A 21,189-nucleotide genomic window follows, 5' to 3' on the forward strand; every position below is an offset into this window, starting at 1 on the left:
TTTTAGCCAATCTCTAGGCCTAACTTTATATACAGAGCTTGACAAGATGTCCCTCTGGGCATTTATAGGTATACTGAAGTTCTTCATTTGGTACTTTTGTTGAACTTAGGAATATTACTATCTATTGTTTCATAGACTCAGTTATCTATCCGTATGACTTTACTGCGGCTATATAGGTCACACTATACTTTAAATCTTACTTTGATTTATCGATGCTGAGGTCTGTTACCAAAATCCAGGTTACTTTCGTTGCTCATCCTATATGCATGAATCTGAGTCCTTTAACGCTTCTTCATTACTGTTCATCTTAAGACTGATGGCCTTATCTCATCTCGTACCTTACAACTTTTACCCATCCATTGTTGATTCACCTCAATGTTGATCTACATCCTTCCATTGATGATTTGAAACGTCTTATGTAATATATTACCACTAGGCTTACGTTGCATCGTGGAACATTTGAAGTGATTTTCCTGATCCACTTTAGGGGCAATACTGTACTTCAGTAATCGTATTTTATAGCATCTCAATGCGATTCACCTTACGTGGCTATTTTAATTTCGTACAATTCATATAATCCTCTTCAAATCATTACTCAATCGAAGGCCCAAACGTCATAATTACACCCTTATTCTACTACTAGGGTAGCACTCATTCTCCTCTAAACGTTATTAGTCTCAGAATCCTTTGAGTTCATTCAGGCTATACTGAGCTTTTCATAATATAGTGAAACCAGTAGCTTTCTTTTTTTCATGGGCTTAAGTTTGAGGACTTATCCATTTTCGACACCTTCTCACTTGCCCTTTTCTTATCTTTACTCATATCTTCTTAAAACTTTATCGCTTTACCCAGCATTAGCTTGCGACCTACACATATCTGTTTATTATTCGCCACCTTCCTTCAATTTGCTTGCACCATAGATTTCCTTGTGTTATTCTGCAACATCAAGCGAGACGTCTCATTGTCCTCTAACTCTCCTTTACTCTCTTAGCTAGGCCTTTCGACACTTAGAAACCATTGTTTGGAAGATTTGCCACTGACGATGCTGCTATCATTCCTGGTTACTGAATCATAGCGCTTCTAACCCTTTTGTCTGAAGTATATACAATTCACAACCTTCAGCATTTGAGTGTCTCGTACGTTGTTCATGTTTACCTTACTTACCTTAAAATCTTGCATCACATCTTCTATTTTTTTCATGACCTCCCTTCGACATAGGTATAATTCACATCCACAACTCGAAGCTCTATTATAATACTTGCACCTCTGGTGCATATACAATCGTGTGGGTGCTTCGTACTGACTTTCTATGAGGTTGGTACTATTCTGACTGGCTTCATCGTAGAGCCGTTAAAGAATATGGTTGTTGTACTATCTCTCCTGTATCTCTGATATTAAGAGTGGTCCTTCCATGTTCTCAATCACGATTTCTATAATTTTCTGGGTCCAATAATCAGGCTCCTGATTTACTTGGCCAACATAACTCTTTAGTTTCCTTTTCCCTCTGATCAACCTTTATGTAGGCTTAAGCTATCTTTCGATCTGCGGCTCATGGTATTAATTATTACTTGAGCCTTTCATGGACGCTATGGATTATCCGTGATACCATCATCTAACAATTAAATTCTTGGTTTATGATTTGGACTCAACTCTTTCCTTTTGACTTATACCGGAGTTCTACGACTGTATGATTGTCAACATATATGCTACATGGATACTACTCCAAAATCTTAAGTGCATTCATAGCGTAACTAATTTGGGATCATTGATTGAATAATTCCTTCGTTCCTTCTCCGCTTTCTTTTAAACGTAAGCTATTACTTTTCCTGGTCTTTCTGCCTCCTTGTTGCGTGCCTACTTAGCTTATCTTATTTACCACGCATGCCGGAATTTTCAAGCAACTTCATATTATCTCGAGTATTGCTTTTGATCTTACTTCCCGTTCATTAGCTATGGTAGGTGCCACTTTCTGACGGAGTGCATACAATGTCGTAGTGAGATTATTGTTACAAGACCATTTCCTCTTTAGGTCACTGTGCTTAGGTTGAAGCCTTCTTCCTTATTTCCTCAACTAGTCTTTCGTTGTAGTACTTAGGGAGGACCCTCAGACTCTTGTAAAGATGCGAGCTTATAACATCGAATACCCGATGGAATTTTTTAATGTTCTTCCTCGCCTCTAATTATACATAGTTACTTACCTCCACGTCCTTGTGCTTGTAGGGTTTGTTCTGAACTAATATTTCGACTGTCTTCCCAGTGATGTTCTCTTTTATTTCCGTAATACTCATATGGTATCTTTTACTATCCCAACTCCTACCTGAATATTTCTCAGGGATCACGATGTCATACCTGTGTGACTGAATTCACTATATTGAGTTTTACTATGTTTATCGTACACGACCTGCTTGACTCGTCTGTAGCCTCCTGTTTAGCCATAACTAGGCTATCCTGATCAATTACTAACTACTTGTTGGCCCATTCCCGTATCAATACTCCACATAATCTTTCTTGGATTATTTCCTTTGTCTTACACTGGCTCCTTATTAATCAATAAAATATCTCAGGCAGGAACCCTTCCTCTCTTTGACGTCATGTTTGCGTAATATCCTGGAATCGTAGCATATTTGTAGGCCTGGAATAAGTGCAATATCATTCCTTTCTCATTTTATCACATTCTTCCTTTACCATTCCATAATTACTGGAACCACTTAATTCTGACGTACTTCCACCTCACTCCACATTCCCCCCTTTAGGGGAGTACTAAGAGCTGAAATTATGACGACCTACCTATAGATATTTTATCTCTTTATTTTTGGCGTCCTTTCACATCATCGAAGACCCTTACTCAGCTTACGGTAATCCTTCTGTACCAAGGATAATAAAATTGCTTACTCACGAGGGTGACACTTAGTATAGCTGGCACATACAGTCCCTTAAGCTGAACTTTGGTCACATTGCTTACTTTAGGGAAGCGTCTTCCTGTGTGACCATTCTCTAAATTTCTCATGAATCTTCTTCTGTTGTCCATTTTATTATCGCTGGAACAAAATCTAAAATTCTCATGATGCTGACTATTATCAAATCACTCAGTCTCTGATTTATGTTTAGTTTATCTTGTTCACCAAGCCATACCGATTTCTATTATTATGGGGTCAAACTTTTCCTTCTGGTAGTTGCGTTGGAGTCACGAATTTATTTTTCAAAGTGAGGCTATAATCTTTTGTTGTCTCAAGGCATGTCACCTTATATACGACAGAAATCGGAAAGCCCGATTTTACGACCATCGTGTCTTGCCGTAGCTTCACCTTGAAGGCCCGGGGCACAACTCGAGGTTCGTCCTAGATGGTTCTTTATGTCCGACCTCGGGGTAGCACAAATCGATGGTTACCATGAACAAGCGGGAAATTCCCAAGGCACGTGATCAAAGCTGATAATACCTGCAAGAGAAGTACTAGTCTGTACCAGACTAGTGAATAGCTGTACCATCTACGTTTCATTGTAATAATTACACATGTACTATGTTGGGATTCCCCTTACTATATAAAGGGGACCCTTACCATTTTGTAAAGGGGATGACATTCAATACAAGAACTAGAACATTCTCTGCTCTCTAACTTAAACATATTCTCCCTTGATTTTACTGCTTATATTTATTGCATTACTTATATTTATTGCGTCCATTGTTCTTCATTTATTACTCATTATTGATTATGAAGAGCCCTCAATAAGGCCCTTAGAACTGTTAATCCTTCATTGGTTGGCCATAGCCTAACGTTTAGCTCGACCCCGAGGTCCCGTATAGCCTAGCTCGAGGTCCCGATTTTCGGTCACTCGGTTTTCTTGTCACACTAACTTCAAGCTCTTATCTTATTTTCTAGTTTCACACTTAGCATCTACTGCCTAACAACTAGCATAAAAATAAATCACGTATTTTTAGAACCACAAAATCAAATCTAATTGTAATTACCATTTTCAAGGAAAACAGTTTGGCGTCTACCATGGGGCTAAAAATAATAGTGATTGTTTTGGTGCTGGTTACTAAATAAGGCAAGGTATCCTTCACACTTTTTCTTGTCCAAGAATATTTGATTTCAGGCCAAAATATCTAACTCAGTGAATACACATGAAAACGACGGTCCTGAGGCCCATGGAGAGAATGGTGTAGGTGTTCTAGATATCGGTGTACCACCACGAAACCCTGAGTACGCACCAGAACCAATTCCCGTGGATGTGGTCTCACGCAACACCTAACATGTCAATATAAGCTCCCACACTAACAGGATTATACGCCATGAGAACCAACAGGAAGCTCGGAAAAATCCAGCCCGGGAAGAAAGAGAGGCGGACGGGAGAAACGGAATGGAAAAACCCCAGCACGTCGTATATATGATCATCGGAGGGACCGACATTCCCCAAGGACCCGTGATCAAGCGGGCAAAGGTTTCAGCCGCAATGGAAGGGAAAATTCGGGGCCGCATGCCCGAGGACATCCTTGCCTTCAGTGAAGAGGACTTTGAGACCTTGTCTCATCCCCATAACGACGTGCTGGTAATTTCATTTCTCTTGAATAACATTCAAATTAAACGTGTACTTGTAGATCCAGGTAGCTCGGCCAACGTAATCAGGTCGAAGGTGGTAGAGTAGCTTGAATTGCTCGATCAAATCATACCTACCTTCCGAGTCCTTAACGGCTTCAACATGGCCGACAAAACAATGGAGGGGGAGATCACCCTCCCGGTTAACGTGTCCGACACAGTTCGAAACAAAAAACTTCATGTCATCGAAGGTGACATGAGATACAATACATTGCTTGGAAGGGCATGGATGCACAACATGAGGGTTGTGCCGTCAACTCTTCATCAGAAGATAAAGTTTTCGACACAAGACAGTATAAAAACAGAATATGGAGAACAACATGCGGCGAAGGAGATGTTTGTTGTTCATGAGGAGGCACCAACCCCAATACCCTCCACCTCAGAGGAGCCAAAGGACAAACATACCCCCGAGAACGATGAAGAAGACTTCCTCGCCCCCCGAACCTTCATTGCCCCCGAAGAATCGGATACAACAAAATTAACAGTTGAAGAACTGGAGCAAGCCGTTTTGATCGAGCATCTCCCAGATCGGAAGGTATATCTTGGAACGGGACTATCCTCCGAACTCAGGAAAAAATTCATTCAATTCCTTATTAATAACATCGATTGCTTTGCGTGGTCCCATTTAGATATGACAGGGATCACGCCGAAATAACCACTCATCGACTAAGTGTCGACCCCAGGTTCAAACCGGTGAAGCAAAAAAGAAGACCTCAGTCCGAGGTAAAACACGCGTTCATCAAGGATGAGGTAACAAAACTCCTCAAAATAGGATCTATTAGGGAAGTAAAATATTCGGAATGGTTGGCCAATGTGGTGGTAGTTCCCAAAAATGGGAATAAGTTAAGAATGTGAGTAGATTATAAAGACTTGAATAGAGCGTACCCCAAAGATTCATTCCCGTTGCCCAACATCGACCGCTTAATCAGTGCCACGGCCGGCCACGAGATCCTAGCCTTTCTCGACGCCTACTCGGGGTATAATCAAATTTAGATGAACCCCGAGGATAGGGAAAAAACATCGTTCATCACGAAGTACGGTACGTACTGCTACAATGTGATGCCCTTCGGGCTAAAAAACGCGGGGGCCACGTACCAACGCCTAGTTAATAAGATGTTCAAAAACCAAATAGGCAATTCCATGGAACTCCCTTGCATGAGACATTCGACATCCTCAGAAGCCACAACATTAAACTCCATCCCAAGAAATGTGCCATCGGGGTGGGTTCGGGCAAATTCTTAGGCTTCATGGTGTCAAACAGGGGGATAGAGATCAACCTCGATAAAATCAAAGCCATCGAATAGATCATGGTGGTAAACAATGTGAAGGCCGTGCAACGGCTGACTGGGCGAATAGCAGCTTCGGGCCGATTCATATCGAGGTCATCAGACAGGAGTCATCGTTTCTTCTCCCTACTCAAAAAAGGAGAACAGCTTCGAATGGACTCCGGAATGCCAACGTGTTTTAGAGGAGTTGAAGCGATATCTGACAAACCCACCTTTACTCCACACCCCAAAGGAAGATGAAACGCTGTATTTGTACCTGGCTGTGTCCGAGGTAGCGGTAAGTGGTGTGCTGGTTCGAGAAGAGCAAGGTATGCAATTCCCTGTCTATTATGTAAGTCAGACCCTGGGAGATGCCGAAACCAGGTATCTGCACCTAGAAAAGTTATCTCTTGCATTAATAAACGCATCTAAAAAATTAAAGCCTTATTTCCAATGCCAAGTGAAGCTTTGCTTGAGGCACCCTTACCAACTAACTACTAAAAAGCAAAAAGAAAACAGACTCAAACCCTTAAGAAGGTTGTCATGCCATCCATAATCGCGAAGAGCCACCCGGTTCACACAAATTCCACCTTTGGAAAGAACTGTGACATTAAGAAAACCAAAGGCTTATTGCAAAAGCTCAAAACAAGAAGCTACGGACATAAAATAAGAAGCTAAGAAAGGAAAAATGCGGAAAGTAAAATGAACATGTACAAGAGGGGATTTAGATGAATATACAATAAGGACAATGAATATACATAAGAATGTAACTTTATATACAGACCCAAAGTAAAAAGTATGAAAAGTGTAATGAAAATTATATAATTATATACATACCAAAGATAAAAAGAAAGAAAGCATACAATACTGTCATATGTACAGTCATCCAAATATCCAAACAGGGCTACCCCCTCAAATAAAAGTTGGCATTGTCCACAATGCCAACTAACCAAAATAAGCACAAAAATAGAGAAGAGAGGAAAAAGAAACTCCCTATTGTCCCTCCGTCTACATGGGATCCTGAGTCTGGGTCTCTGGGTCCTCTGTCTGCTCGGGAACCTGTGACTGGCTCCCTGTGACCTGTGGCTCTGCTGGGACATGGGCCTGGACCTGGATTGAGTCCCGGGCTGAATGCTGGGGCTGGCTGGAGGAACCTCCCTGCGGGTCCTCCAACTGTATGACTGCATCATCAGAACGGGGAATCACCCTCTTCCTCTTGGGAGGCCTCTCTGACTCCTGCTCTAGCTGGGGCTGGGCTACTGGTACCGGGTCATGCAACAATAGGTCCAAAGGCAAATGATTTCAAACTATCTACCTCTACCCTTAGCTCCTTCACCGACTCCTTTGAAGCCTGAGTCTTCCTTATTTTCTTCGCCTCATTTGCAAGCTCCTTTAGTGCCTTCGCATGTGAATCAACAACGTCCAGAATCAATTTCTGGTTCTCTAGGAGCTTCTTCTGGTTGTCCAGAAGCTCCTTGAGGGTGTCCTCAATGGACTGTGGGACCTATGGAGGAGGAGGTGCTGACTAGGCTACCACCGTAGTAGATAGTACAGACAGCTTAGAAGTAGCTGTCTGCATCCAGTTGTTGATGCTAGCGAGGGCCTGGCTCAGACGGTGGGCAGTCAATGGGTATGCAGTGGTGGAGGGTATCTCTGGAACTGTAGAAGTGGATAGACCTGGGGCCATGTCTGCTGAGGTGGAAGGAGGCTGAGTAGGAGCCACTACCACTACTGGCTCTTCAGACTGGCCAGTTGAAGCAGTGGCTTTACCTTTGTAGTGCTTGCCTTTAGGGTTGTCATCACCCTGCAGGCTGTACCAAGAGAACGGTGCCTTTGGTTTCATTTTCATATCAAATTTCCGCTTGTCCACCTCTAAGTCCCTCAGGTACATGGTCAGGAAGTTGTGGAAGGAATAATTTCTGTCACCTTCGTTCACCACCCGTGTAATAACCTGAGACATCACATTCCCGACGTTAATGGGGTACCCCGCCATGATCGATGCTGCCAATATATCCCAGTGAAGAGGGAGTGCGTAGTCGTGGGTGGTGGGGTCTAGCCTGCTGCACAAAAATGTCTCCTCAAGATCTTCACTCCCGCAGTCAACCAATCGAGGGTTGTACCTGGGATCGCCAAGTACTCTGCCAACCAAGGACGAGCTTCCTCACCCAATGGCATCTTCTCCAAATACAAGGACTCATCCTCCTCCAGGAAGCCCAGGTAATCATTTATGGTCTTGCCATCAAATTTCACCGTCAAGTTCTGCAATTTGGTGAATGTGGGCCACATTTGTGTAGAACCCCTTCACCAAGTGCTCATTGGCCTCCTCCACCTGGCCAATGAAATAATCCTATCCAGCTCTCACTCTGAACTGCCTCAACACATTGGGGTTGTGAGGCTCGAGGTCATGTATAATGAATTTACTCTCGGGTATTAGCTTCCTCTCGGGCCACCACTCTCTGAACTTGTGATAGGCAACCTCACTCACAAACCGGTCCAGCCATGCTTCCGGATTCCTTGTTGTCTCTACTCCTCCCACTTGGGGCTCACCCCCTTCTACTTCTTCCCCTGCTTCTACTACGGGGCCCTCTCCGGATAGTGAAGTTGTAGGAGAGGTGGAATATTCTTTGCGACTGCTAGCGGCTGAGCCCTCAGACGACTCAGAAGATACATGCACTGATGCTCGGGCAGTAGGAGGGCCTGGAGGAGTAGGGTCATCTATCGGTCTAAACTTCTCCGGGAAGTCATCTATAAACTCCAGGACGGAGTCAGAATATGACGCCTCTCGGGAAGGCTCATACTCACTTCCCGATGAATGGGAAGCAGCTCTATCAGCAGCCTGGATTGCCTTTCTTGTTGCTTTTATTGCTTCTCGAACTTGGGGGATCAACTTCATCTTTCCACGTCCCCTCCCCCGGGAGGACTCCCCTCGTCCTGGTTGTTTATCACCTTTGCCTCGTGATCTCACCATTGTCTGCAAGCAACATTCAGTTATGCTTTGTTAGTATCAATAGAATCAATGAAATTCAAAGTTACAGGTAAATTGTTGCATACAGTTTTTTAAAAAAAATTGCAGAATGCAGACCGCACAAAATGAAGTGCGTCCGCAAAGAGGCTACCGCGGACCGCACAAAATCCATCGAGGTCTGCACATAGGTGGGGTTCAGACTACCTGCTCTCTGAATCTGTGCACCGCGGACCGCACAAAATCCATTGCGGTCTGCATTGAGGCACCGCGGACCGCACAAAATCGTTTGCGGCCGCGGTACTTAAGTTTAAGCTTCAGAACTTATTCCACCGCGGTCCGCACAAAATAGTATTGTGGACCGCACAGAGGCACTACGGTCCGTATTGAGTGCCCAGCAGCAACACCAACCTAGGGTTCAATGTTTTGTCCAATTTTAGTCCAAATTTTTACCTAATACTTATTCCCTAGGTGTTGCCTCAGTGTTGTATCTAATTATGCCTAATTAAAACAGGATTAACTAACCTATGCTACTAAATTAAAAGAAAAACGGGAACAAAAGATGAAAAACTAAGAGAAAATGAAAGTCAAAAGAAAATAGCAAAATTAAACAACTAAAAAGGAATTAAAGTTACCACAAATGAGATGCACTGATGATTAATTGAGACTAAGCAGTTGAATTCGTGCAATTTAGAGAGTGAACAGTGGTGAATAGTGATTTTTGGCTTCTGACAGTAAAAAGATCGAAAAGTTCAAATGGAGGGCCTCGGGTCCTATTTATCGAAAAAGGTCCTGGGCCCCAGCTCACAAACCCAATGCGGACCGCACAAAATGGCACCGCGGTCCGCATTACTCAAAAACATGAAGATTTGAGAAGGCAACCACTGCGGACCGCACAAAAAGCTCCGCAACCGTAGCGGTCCACCGTGGATCGCCCAAAATGTAATGCGGCCGCGGTGGAAAACTTCAGAGAACCAGTTTTCAACCTCAATCATCAGTGCGGTCCGCACTAATTTTGTGCCCCCGCACTAAGTCCTTTGCGACCGCACAAAATGTAGTGCGGTCCGCATTGCAAACTTCAGAGAGTGATCAATTTTTCACTTGGTCCTGCACTGCATCAACACAATCCTACGGCATCTCACAACCAGTCAGTCCAAAAATAAATCCTATACTAAGAAGAAAATCAAAGAAAAATGAAAAGAAAGACACATGGGTTGCCTCCCAAGAAGCGCCTGATTTAACGTGGCGGCACGACACAGGTTACCATCAAATCATTTTAAATGAAGAAGTGCCACCACGTGGCTGTCATCAATTTTTCCCAGGTAGTGCTTGACCTTGTGCCCATTAATTCTGAAAACCTCCCCATTTTTGTTCTTCAAGTCAAGTGCACCAAACGGAGTCACAAACACCACTTCAAAAGGTCCACTCCATTTTGGCTTAAGCTTTCCCGGAAACAGACGTAACCGAGAGTTGAACAAGAGAACCAAATCACCCACTTTAAACTCCTGTCCACGAGCATATTTATCATGATGGTACTTCATCTTGTCCTTGTACAAGGATGAACTGGAGTAGGCATGGAATCGGAATTCATCAAGTTCATTAAGCTGCTCCACACGAAGATTTGCTGCCACATCCCATTCAAGATTCAGCTTCCTCAAGGCCCACATGGCCTTGTGCTCTAACTCAACCGGTAGATGGCAGGCTTTCCCAACCACCAACCGGTACGAGAGACATACCAATCGGAGTCTTGTAACCAGTCTTATACGCCCATAGAGCATCATCCAATATCTTAGACCAATCGTTCCTATTTGCATTGACCGTTTTGGACAGTATACTGTTGATTTTCCTGTTTGAGACTTCAACTTGGTCACTCGCCTGAGGATGATAAGGAGTAGAAACTTTGTGATTGACACCATACTTTGCAAGCAAGGTGTCAAAAGCTCTACTGCAAAAGTGCGACCACCCATCACTTATGATTGCAAGAGGAGTGCCAAACCTTGTAAAAATGCTCTTTTTTGGAAACGTAACCACACTCCGAGCTTCATTGTTGGACAAAGCCACGGCCTCGATCCATTTTGAAACATAGTCAACCGCCACTAGAATGTAGGTGTTCCCACATGAGCTTACAAATGGGCCCATGAAATCAATACCCCACACATCAAAAATATCCACTTCTAGAATGGTGTTGAGAGGAATCTCATCTTTCTTCGAAATACCACCCGCTCTTTGACATTCGTCACACCACTTTACAAGATCACTTGCATCTTCATACAAAATTGGCCAGTAAAACCCACAACTAATAAATTTCGAAGCTGTCCTCGCCCCGCCATGATGGCCACCATAGGGAGAGGAATGAGAAGCCTCTAAGATACTCAACTGCTCCTCCTCAGGGACACACCTCCGGATCACTCCGTCGGTCCAAATCTTGAATAAGTACGGCTCATCCCAATAGAAATCCAAACTATCCCGTTTGAGCTTCTTCCTTTGGTTAGAAGAGAGCTCATACGGGATTATACCAGTCACAAGGTAACTAGAAACATCTGCAAACCATGTCATATCATTCATTGACACAGAAAGTAGTTGGTCATCGGTAAATGTATCATTGATCTCTAGGCTATCACACGGCCTCCCTTCCTCCTTCAAGCGGAACAAGTGGTCCACCACATGGTTTTCACTACCTTTCCGGTCCACCATTTCCAAATCAAACTCTTGAAGTAACAAGACCCATCGCATCAGCCTAGCTTTGGAGTCTTTTTTCGTCATCAAATACCTAAGAGCTGCATGATCGGTGTGCACTATGACCTTGGCTCCCATGATATACGGCCGAAATTTTTCCATTGCGAACACAATAGCCAACAACTCTTTCTCAGTTACCGTGTAGTTCTTTTGAGCATCCTTCATTGTCTTGCTCGTGTAGTACACCGAATGAAACATTTTGCTCACTGTTTGACCCTAAACTGCCCCAACCGCAACATCACTCGCGTTGCACATGAGCTCGAAAGGCAAGCTCCAGTTGGGTGCGGTAATGATAGGTGTGGTATCAACTTATGCTTGAGAAGTTCAAATGCTTGCATACATCCCTCATCGAACACGAACTTGGCATCCTTTTCTAGCAGCTTGCACATAGGATTCACTACCTTCGAAAAGTCCTTGATAAATCTCTGGTAGAACCCCGCATTCCCAAGAAAACTTCTAACCCCCTTGACAGAAGTGGGGGGAGGAAGCCTTGAAATCACCTATATTTTAGCTTTGTCCACCTCTATGCCATGTTTTGAAATTTTATGACCGTGTACTAGCCCTCCTCAACCATGATGTGGCATTTTTCCCAATTGAGCACAAGATTGGTGTCTTCACAACGGGCCAACACCTTATCCAGAATTTGCAAACATTCATCAAATGAGTCACCCACCACACTAAAGTCGTCCATGAGCACCTCCAAAATATCTTCCACCATATTGGTGAGAATGGCCATCATACACCATTGGAATCGCCGATTCATTACACAACCCAAAAGGCATCCGAGAAAAGGCAAAGGTGCAATATAGACAAGTAAAAGTGGTCTTCTCCTGATCTTTCAAAGCAATCAAGATTTGGTCGTACCCATAATATCCATCCAAGAAACAGTAGAAGACACGCCCAGCAAGTCGATTAAGCATCTGGTCAAGGAAAGGCAGTGGAAAGTGATCCTTGCGGGTCACTTTGTTCAGTTTGCGGTAGTCCATGCACACCCTCCATCCAGTGACTGTCCGGGTAGGAATTAGTTCTTTTTGAGCATTGTTCACCACGGTCATCCCACCCTTCTTCGGCACACATTGCACCGGCGAAGTCCAAGAGTTGTCAGAGATGGGGTACATTACCCTGGTATCTAACCACTTGATCACCTCCTTTTTCACAACTTCTTGCATTGTCTCGTTCAACCTCCTTTGATGTTCCAAGGAGGGTTTTGCATCATCTTCCAGAATAATCTTGTGCATACAGAATGCGGGGCTTATTCCCCGAATATCAGCTAAAGTCCATCCAATTGCCTTCTTCCGCTTTTGGAGCACCGCCAATGTGGCATCTACCTGCATTTTAGTAAGACAAGAGGAAAGAATAACTGGCAAAGTTGAACTAGGGCATAAGAATTCATACCTGAGGTATAGAGGCAACGGCTTCAATTCCAACACCGGGGGATCCTCAATTGAAGGCTTTGTTGGAGGAGTTTTTCTATTTTCAAGATCCAAAGAGAGTTTCCTAGGCTCATAAGAATAAGAGCCCATTCCATGTAAAGCATTCACGCACTCCACTCGGCCCTCATTGACATCAAGATTCAACAATACGGCCTCTAGAGGGTCCTCCACATAGATCACTTCACTAGTATCATCGACTATCACAGCCCTGACAAGATCCACAAATGAGCACACTTCGGTACAATTGGGCTGCTTCATTGACTTGCACACATGAAAGACCACTTTTTCATCACCCACCCGGAAGGTGAGTTCCCCTGCTTCCACATCAACTAAGGCATTCCCCGTAGCAAGGAAAGGTCTCCCCAATATGATCGAAACTTCATAATCTACCTCACAATCCAAGATCACAAAATCAGCTGGCAAGATAAATTTGTCCACCCGGACAAGAACATCATCGATTATACCCAAAGACCTCTTCATTGATCTATCTGCCATTTGCAACCTCATGGAAGTCGGCCTCGGCTGTCCAATCCCCAAAGTATTGAAAACTGAGTAGGGCATCAAGTTGATACTCGCCCCAAAATCACATAGAGCTTTAGCAAAGTCGACACTTTCAATAGTAAAAGGAATGGTGAAAGCACCAGGATCCTCTAACTTCGGAGCCATTGAATGCACTATAGCACTAACTTGGTGGGTTCATTTTAATAGTTTCACATTCCATGGATCTTTTCTTCGTCACAAAATCTTTCATGAATTTAGCATAGACAGGAATTTGCTCCAAAGCCTCCACCAAAGGCACATTAATGGATAAGCTCTTCATCATGTCAATTAACTTTTTGAACTGATTCTCATTTTTCTGCTTTGCTAGCCTCTAAGGATAAGGTGGAGGTGGCCTAGGCAAGAGTGCCTTGGCTTTTGGCACAACCGGCTCCGGCATGTCTATTACGTCTTCCCTAGACGGGTTCATGTCATTCTGTGTTTCCACCTCGGCATCATGAATATCATTCCTCACTTTTTCATTCACTTTTTCATCAATCACATTTTCAACCACCAAAGGAACTTCATCTTCTTGCAACTCAACTTCATCACTCAAAATTTGCTTTTGTTTGGAGGCATTCACATCACCGCCTCGTCCACTCCTTGTAGTTACAGCCATAACATGTTTTTTCCAACCCTTTGGGTTAACTACCATAGCACTCGGTAGAGCCACCTTAGGGCGAGTATTCAAGGACTGTGAGATTTGGCCTAGCTGAAACTCCAAATTTCTGATTGAAGTGTTGTGAGATGCCAACTGCGCATCCGAGCCAGCATTCTTCTTCATCATCTGTTCAAGCATCATTTCAATTCTCCCCATGTCATTGTCGGATGAACTAGGTCCTTGGGATAGAAAAGGTTGTGGATTGCTTGACTGTTGATACATTGGGGGCCTTTGAAAGCCTTGCCCCTGATTTCCCTGATTGTTGTTATTCCATCCACCCTGATTGTTGTTTCCACCCCAATTGTTGTTGTTACCCCAGTTTCCTTGATTGTTCCGATTGTTGTTTTGATTGCCCCAATTCGGATTTTGATTATTTTTGCCCCAATTGTTGTTCCCTTGTTGTTGATTATTCTAATTGTTGTTGCCTTGTTGTTGGTTACCCCAATTGCCTTGGGATATCCATTATTGCTGTTGGTTAGAAGAATTGCCCCTATGTCCTTGATAATTATTCACGTATTGAACCTCTTCATTCTACCCATCATAACCATCATCTTGGAATCCACCACAATCAATGTCGAATTGATCCGAACTCCCTTGGTTCTATTGACCTATTTATCTTCTATTGTTTACTAGCATGTTGACACCCTCCATGGCATTCACTTGGCAAGGATTTTGAACTTGTTGCAACTGTGCCTTTGCTAGTTGGTTCATTGTTGCTGTCAGTTCTGCTATAGCCTGCCCATGGTCATGTAGTTCTTTATGCAAGTGAGTGACCGTGGGGTCACCCTGTGGCACATTGTGTTGGCCCAAGTTCAGATGAAGTTTTGAAGATTGACAAAATGAAATTAGTCATGAACCAGGTCCATCATATGAGATAAACACAGTGTTGATATACTTATACACGTGACATACGTGTGAAGATAAGTCTCAAGGGTCAGCAACAATATCTTCTAAGTTGATCGAAAAGGTTGCATAGGATAAGGAGTTGAAGTCTCCTTATGTGAAGAGAACTACATCCGGATAAAGAATAAGGATTGGAGTTTGAATTGTTCTAGGACTCGAATTTGATGAAGGATCAGCAATTCGAGTTTTAATCAAACTCTGATTACTAACTCTATAAATAAATATGATTGTTCTCTTTTACAGGGTAGCACACAAATGCGGAAGTGAAACTAAATTGAAGAGCAAAATAGCAAGGCTTTTTGCAAGCAATTTACGTGAGATTCAAGTGTGCAAACCTGAAGCTACTTGGACAAGATAGAAGAACCAATTCCATTGTATCTTTCTTTTATTCTAGTTCAATTTTAGTAGGTGTTTTAAAACTATACCTTTGAGCTTTCATAGAAGCAATTGTATTAGGTACTTTGAGTACTCAAGTTAGAGTTAACTTGAAAGTGTCGCAGCAGTTGAGGCTGTGTGCCACACTAGGATTAGAGTTAATCCTTATGTTTACAAAGAGTTTTGTAAATGCTGTTTTGGCTCACTGATTTTAGTGGAAGTTTGGGAAAATCCTACTGAGTAGTAGGTCGTGGTTTTTTCACCTTTTGAGCCAGGTGTTTTCCACGTAAAAATCTCTGTGTTCTTTATTTTATGCACTCTTAATTCCGCAAACAGTCTTAATAAGTATATCTAGAAGAACCAGGTTCTTCTAGTGTGAAAATTAGGTACCACACAAATCACTCCCCCCCTCTTGTGTGGTATTGACGTCTAGAACATCAATTGGTATCAGAGCAGGTTATCCTTGAAGAGGCTAACACCTTAGGAGAAGATGAACGATGAGTGCACCACCTGGGAACTGGGAAGGGCAATCCACTGCCAGGCCTCCACTTTTCAATGGTTAGTACTGTTCTTGGTGGAAGAACAGAATGGGAGATCACATCATAGGGGAAGACTATGAACTCTGGGACATAGTCACTGATGGTCCTCTAGCAACTACGAAGAAGAATGCTGAAGGAGTTGATGTGCCAAAGACAAGAGCTAATTGCACTGCTGAAGATTTGAAGAAATGGGAAAAGAATGCCAAGGACAAAAAATGGCTTGTGTGTGGATTAGGACCAGACGAGTACAGCAGGATTCAAAGCTGCACCACTGCTAAGGAAATCTGGGACACTTTGCAAGTGGCTCATGAAGGAACACCTCAAGTGAGGAGGTCCAGAGCAACACTGTTGTATTCTCAATATGAGAATTTCACCATGAATGAAGGGGAAACCATCCAAGAGCTGTATATAAGGTTCACCACACTGACAAATGAACTTAAGTCTCTTGGAAGGGTTATTCTTGAAGAAGGCAAGGTTGAGAGGATTCTGACAAGAGTTCTGCCAGTCACATGGGAAAGCAAAATCACTGCCATTCAGGAATCCAAGAATATTGCTACCCTTAGACTGGATGAACTGATTGGAAACTTAACTACCTATGAAATGAGGAGACAAACCATGAAGATGGATACCCCCAAAAAGGAGAGAAGCTTGGCCCTCAGAATTGCTGAAGGTGCAGATTTGGAAGATGATGAAGTGGCTATGATCACTAGGGATTTCAAGAAGTACTTGATGAGAGGAAAGGGTTCTTCAAGAGGTACAAACTTTAATAAAAGAAGAGCTCCGGAGAAACAGGCCAATGAGGAATGCTACAAGTGTGGTAAGACTGACCACATGATTAAAAACTGCCCTCAATGGGAAATTGAGTGGAAGAAAGAAAGAGCTGAACGAAGGAACATGAAGAAGGAACATGTTCAACCAAAAAAAAACAAAGGTTCAACCAAGGCTATGGTTGCTGCTTGGGGAGAAACCTCAGATGAAGACTCAGAAGATAAAGCTGAGGAGGAGCAAGCACTAATGGCTATCGGAGAATCAGATGATGAACAAGAGGTAAGTATTCTTCATCTCAAAGATAAGATTAATTCTTGTCTAAAAAAAGGCTGGCAGAGTTATTAATAGACTTCATTGATGAGTCTGAGATAATTAATAATGAGAAGGAAGTTCTGTCTAGGGGATGTGTGATTCTAAATGTAAAATGTAAAAGTCAAGAGTCTAGGGCAAATGAGATTGATAACAACAATGCTGAGTTGAAAAACCAGGTTCTTGAACTTGACAACAGTGTCCTAGATCTTAGGTCTGAATACTTAAAACTGAAATTAGGAACAGGAAAGAAGAAAGCTGATCACACATACCTCACTCTAGAAGAAAATTTGGGAAAAATGAAAGATGAATTATACAAGAAAGATGAATTCATTAAAGTCTTGAAAGAAGATATAGGAAAGGTAAAACATGAACTAGACAGAACTTGCAAGTGGAACAAGGCTTCTGATGCTCTCTCCTGGCTGCAAGAGCATCATAGCAGTAACAAAAGAGGACTTGGCTATAGGACTCAAGCTCCAAAATGGGATCCAAAAAGCAAGTACCTCACTCTTCCTGAAAATAAAATCTGCACACATTGTGGTAAGACTGGCCATTACAAATATGAATGTATTGCAAAAGAAAAGGCCAGTCAAAGAAACAAAGCTTTTGTTCAAGAAAAGCACAAGCTGCCTAGTTGGGCAAGAAAGAATCTGATTCATCCTTTTGCCCATAGAAAGGGACCCAAACTAGTTTGGATTCCTAAGACTAACCCCTGATTTCCTTTTGCAGGTCCAAGTGAAAGGGAGGAGCCAAATATGGTATATGGATAGTGGCTGCTCAAAACATATGACTGGGGACAAGGACCAGTTCCTTTACTTGAGGACCTAAAGGGAGGTAATGTCTCCTTTGGTAATGGAAAGAAAGGTGAGATCATTGGGGTTGGAAAGGTAGGCAAATCAGATTCTCATTCTATAGAGAATGTCTACCTCATAGATGGCTTGAAATATAGCCTAATAAGTGTGTCACAATTGTGTGACAGAGGTAACCTTGTGGCTTTTACCTCCACCAAATGCTTTGTGATTAACCTTATCACTGACAAGATTGTTTTGCAGGGAAAAAGAGTTAACAATATTTACATTGTAGATTTGTCCACTCTTTTAGAAAATGAACTCACTTGTTTAAGTGTGTTGGTTAGTGATCCCCTCCTGTGGCACAAAAGACTTGGTCATGTAAGTCTAAATCAGCTAAACAAATTAGTCTCCAAGGACTTGGTTATAGGGTTACCTAATATCAAGTTCAAGGAAGATAAAGTTTGTGAGGCATGTGCAAGGGGGAAGCAGGTAAAGTCATCCCTCAAATCCAAGAAAATGGTAAGTTCGTCCAAGATGTTGGAACTGGTTCATATAGATCTATGTGGTCCAATGAGAACCATGAGCAGAGGTAGAAAGAAGTATGTAATGGTGCTAGTTGATGACTATTCTAGATTCACCTGGGTTTTATTTCTAACTTCCAAAGATGAAGCATTTGACATGTTTTCTGCATTTGTTAGGAAAACTCAGAAACAATTAGGAAATCAACTTGCATCCATTAGGTCTGATCATGGAACTGAGTTTGAAAACTTTAAGCTTGCTGTGTTCTGTGATGAAAATGGCATAGATCACCACTTCTCTGCACCTAGGACTCCACAACATAATGGAGTATTTGAAAGGAAAAATAGAACTCTTGAGGATATGGCTAGAACAATGTTACTATCTAGCAAATTTCCTCACAGTTTCTGGGCAAAGGCTGTAAACACTGCATGTTACATCATAAATAGATGCATGACCAGACCTCTAGTAGAGAAGACTCCCTATGAGTTACTTAAAGGGAGAAAACCAAATATACTTCTCTGCTTGAATTGTAGATAATGTTCATCTCTACTAACTAAGTACCTCATACCCCTCTTCAACTTGCTTCTTTTACTTATTGAAACTTGTACCCTCTGATTCTTTTATTGCTTTCACCCTAGTGAATAGGCATTCTTGCCTTAGAGATCCTTGTCAAAAAGCTTGCACATCTTAGTATACACATGATCTACTAAATGCGTCATCTTTATTCATTATAAGCATGATGCAAAAATCGAGTTCCTCTGACTCAACTCTTCCACAGCTATATCTCTTACCAATCGTCTTTCTAGATGTAAGCATCGTCGTATTATGAATAAGATAGAGCTTAGGAAATTGAGTTCTTACAACTAAGCTCTACCACACTATCTAGAGTAAGAAGAAAGAGTGACAATCCTAAATGCCCTGTAGCCTCCTACTTATAAGTGTGGTGCACGAACACCCATAAACAAGACTCTACTAGACACGGCTTGTAGACTCCCTATGACCAAACTGCTCTGATACCACTTTTGTCACGACCCACACCGATGGGCCGCAACGGGCACCAGGTACGTTACTCAACCGAGTACCTAGATAACATATCTTCCGTATCATACTATCATAGGTAAATGAGACAGAGAGGCTATCGTGAGATAAGTAGAATAAAACATGGGAAAAATACTCGACATTGGATGACCCAACATCTAATCCAAACTTATACATATGACATACGGGCCAATAAGGCTCACATGATCCTTTATATACTCAAAACATAGGCCGACAAGGCCATACAAGAATCAGTACAATGACATCTGTCTACAAGCCTCTAAGAATACATAATATCATAAAGGTCAGGACAGAGCCCCGCCATGCCAATCAATGAATGTACTAATCATACTGACCAAATACAACTCCGAAGTAAATGGAGCGCAACCACATCTTCCGCTGAGCTGATAGCCTACTTGGAGGACTCTCGACCTATCTATCAGGACATGCGGGCATGAAACGCAGCATCCCCAGGCATAAGGAACGCCAGTACGAATAATGTATCGAGTATATAAGACAAATATATAAGTACATAAAAGAGATGGAAGAAATATAGAGTACACGACTCAACCTGTAAGTCTGGAAAATTCTGTAAATCATGAAATACTTATAGTGTCTTGCATATGCGCATGAATATCGTGTCGTGCATATGTACATGTATTCATAATATCATCAAGCCTCTGAGGGCATCCCATCATATCATCTCGGCCACTGTGGGCAAAATCATCAATGCATACCAGCTGATCAGATGGTGGTGCCTATATCACGTCGTAACCTTTTCCCATATATATATATATATATATATATATATATATATATATATATATATATATACACATACATACATATACGCGTATATAACGCCATCTGGTCATGGATCAATGCACCTGTATAAATGCATAAGAAATACATTAATAAAATTTTCTCGGAATGCTATAAAAATCAATATATCTTTCGGATAAACTTTATGAAATACGTATTTTTTCGAGACCTATGAACAGATGACATAATAATAATTCACATGGGGAATCAAGAATATAGACACCCCTACTATTTTTATGAATAGACTCATTTATGGGAATTGTGTATTTGCTCATTTCGTTTATTGTATAGATCATGCCAAGGGAAGAAGGGATAGCCTTAACATACCTAGACCGATTCTTTTGACAATTCCACTAACACACGTCTTTTGCGAAGAACTTATAATGGCGGATCGAAGTAGGAAAAAATCCATATGATGTTCTTCAGAAAGATTGCACCGTACACCATAAGAATCGCAAAATCTCGTTGCATCTTCTCTTGCTTTCTTGGACGTATCATTTTGCTTCTGGTTTATGTATGGCATTCAATAGTATGCTTGATCTAAGGTGTCTTAGCTATTAACGTTACTAGACTCCTTTTCTAAGAGTCTTTTAAGAGGTTAGGAAAATGATTTGTTTGAACTAGGAAAGTTATATTACACTTTTAGGTGGGCCCCACTTTCGGGGTTTAATTAATCCAAAATTGCCTTCCATTGCCACCTATCTTTCAAGACCAAAATAGTCATCATTTCTTCAAGGCATGTCTGCCACGTTAGTTGATTAGGTTCTTATCCAAATACTTTAATTAATCAACCACAATTATTAATTAACTAGGTAATGTCTCATTACCCAATAATTAACCAATTAACCACATAATTAAGAACTATCTCCACTTACTTAAAATAATACCCACTTTTAACATACCTTATACACCTTACTATCATGGCCATGTGGTACC

Source organism: Nicotiana attenuata, unplaced genomic scaffold (assembly GCF_001879085.1).
Source record: "Nicotiana attenuata strain UT unplaced genomic scaffold, NIATTr2, whole genome shotgun sequence".
NCBI classification, from domain to species: domain Eukaryota; kingdom Viridiplantae; phylum Streptophyta; class Magnoliopsida; order Solanales; family Solanaceae; genus Nicotiana; species Nicotiana attenuata.